Source organism: Pinus tabuliformis, chromosome Q, assembly GCF_031772625.1.
Source record: "Pinus tabuliformis cultivar Carrire ecotype Pingquan chromosome Q, CPIR1, whole genome shotgun sequence".
NCBI lineage: Eukaryota > Viridiplantae > Streptophyta > Pinopsida > Pinales > Pinaceae > Pinus > Pinus tabuliformis.
Window position 1 is genome coordinate 806,418,066 of NC_142296.1, and position 2,500 is coordinate 806,420,565.

Here is a 2,500-nt window from a genome sequence, read left to right on the forward strand (position 1 = left end):
AGGGACTTGGCCCAGGTCCGCCGCTGAGGACGCTTCTACAGACTACAATTCAGGCAGCGCCGCCGCCCGATTTTCATGCTGGGCTCTTCCTGGTTCGCTCGCCGCTACTAGGGGAATCCTTGTAAGTTTCTTTTCCTCCGCTTAATTATATGCTTAAACTCAGTGGGTGTTCTCGCCTAAGCTGGGGTCGCAAAGTTGGAGCTAAATCCGCCCTACCCCATGGGAGGACAAGAGAGAGCAAAGCAAGTTCGAGCGATGCCACACAAAGCCCGCATCGACTAACGCCGACTGCCCATCCAAGGGGACAAGATCACTGCTCGCTGACGCACGCCACGAAACATCGCTTGAGGTATTTCAGCCGACCGCACCGCACAGGGCATGGACAACCAGCTCCGCTGCTCCCTAGCATATTGCAGGGAGTGCGTTTGAATGGGATGCGACACCCAGACAGACGTGCCCTCGACCGAGGCCTCGGGCGCAAATTGCATTCAAAAACTCGATGATTCACGGGATTCTGCAATTCACACTAAGTATAGCATTTCGCTACGTTCTTCATCGTAACAAGAGCCAAGATATCCATTGCCGAGAGTCATTTCCATGTGTATTACCGAAAAATCGGCCACAAAACTGAATAGGAGCACCCCCCACAACAAATGTAAGGCCAAGGGGCAAAAGGAGGAAAAACGCATGAGAGAAAGAGAAACAAAGGTGTCTAACCCCCTCACAGGGGGAGGCTCGAACAGAGGACAATCTCCCCTAGCCCCATGCCCTCGCAAAAAGGGGGTAAATGCGTGGAACAACGATCGAGAAGGACTAGGGTGGCCACACCGGGAGCTCGCACTGCTTTTAGCCCTTCCCCAACACCAACCCACAACGATTCCCCCTTTTCTCCGTAGAGTTACAGACCGAAAGGAAGAAAAGGGTAGAAAATAAATCACAACAAGGCACAAGCCTTCCAAAGCCCCGTGCCTTCGGCAAAAGGGGATGACGATTAAGAAGGACTAGGGTGGCCACCCCGTGAGCTCGCACTGCATTTCGTCCTTCCGGAACACCAATCCACAACAATCCCACCTTTTCTCCGTAACGCTAGGGGCCACGAGGAAGAAGGGAAGAAAAAAAAGAGATAAAGGGATATATCAACCGTGGCTACCGGCTCACAAGGGGAGGCTTCAAACAGAGAACAAGCTTCCCCAACCTCGTGCCTTCGCAAAAAGGGGGGAACTGCAGGGGACGGTGATCGAGAAGGACTAGGGTGGCCACCCTGGGAACTCGCACTGCTTTTCGTCCTTCCCGAACACCAATCCACAACAATCCCACCTTTTCTCGTAAAGCTAGGGGCCGAAAGGAAGAAGGGAAGAAAACAACATGAAAGAAAGAGAGATATCAAACGCGTCCACCGGCTCACAGGGGGAGGCTCAGACAGAGAACAAGCTTCCTGACCCCTGTGCCTTCGCAAAAAGGGGGGGAACTGCAGGGGACGATGATCGAGAAGGACTAGGGTGGCCACCCTCGAAACTCGCACTTCTTTTCGTCCTTCCTGAACACCAATCCACAACAATCCCACCTTTTCTCCGTAAAGCCAAGGGGCCAAAAGCAAGAAGGGAAGAAAACAATAGGAAAGCAAGAGATATCAAACATGGCTACCGGCTCACAAGGGGAGGCTCAAATAGAGAACAAGCTTCCCAAACCTCGCGCCTTCGGAAAAAGGGGGGAATTGCAGGGGACGGCGATCGAGAAGGACTAGGGTGGCCACCCTGGGAACTCGCACTGCTTTTCGTCCTTCCCGAACACCAATCCACAACAATCCCACCTCTCCTCCGTAAAGCTAGGGGAAAAAGGAAGAAGGGAAGAAAACAACACCAAATAAACAAAGATCCCAAGAAAAGAGAGAAGCTCAATAGCACGCCGAGTAGATGTCTGCTAACCAAAAAGTAATCAAACAAGGCACCCAATCAAAAAAGCGTCCCACCTCTTCACACCCTCCCACATGCATTCAGCACAACACCCTTTCCAGCTTTACAACATAGCAAACAACCAAGCAAATAAATCACAACCTAAAACTGACCAATAGAAAAGACAAGGGCCACGATGAGACCAGTGTCTGGAGCACGTCACTGAGAGGCACACAGCCCCCCAAACCAATGGCACAAGGCTTCAAACGACAAATAGACCGCTGCCAATAACACAAACCCACCCCACTCTTGCACCCCTCCGTGTACAAAACACTCGACAACCTTTCCAGTGAGAGAGTCAGCGGGGGTCAAATAATCAAACTCCAAAGAGGAGTTGTCACGGGCCGATGCTCAACCCTGGAGAAAGTCGCGGGCCACAAATACATCGATGGTGTAAGGCCACTAGAGAGAGGGACGTTCGCAAAGCGCACACCACGAAACAAAGAAATGATGCAAGTCCCACAAAAAACCCACAATCCAAAGGGAGGAACAAAGACACGACCCGCTACTTCTTTTTCCCTCGGAAGGGGAGTGGGTCACGAGATAAG

General features: G+C 51.8%; 2 non-coding genes across 2 annotated transcripts in view; both read right to left on the reverse strand.

The window, feature by feature from the left end:
* LOC149222009 (25S ribosomal RNA) overlaps positions 1-190 on the reverse strand; it is a 3,380-nt gene extending 3,190 nt beyond the window's left edge. Inside the window, exon 1 of the ribosomal RNA XR_016249940.1 lies at positions 1-190. This exon is cut by the window's left edge and continues 3,190 nt beyond it. This is a non-coding gene — a ribosomal RNA (25S ribosomal RNA).
* Positions 191-437: 247 nt separating this feature from the next.
* Positions 438-591, reverse strand: LOC149222010 (5.8S ribosomal RNA). Its single transcript, XR_016249985.1, has one exon. It is a non-coding gene; the product is annotated as a 5.8S ribosomal RNA (ribosomal RNA).
* Positions 592-2,500: the final 1,909 nt, after the last annotated feature.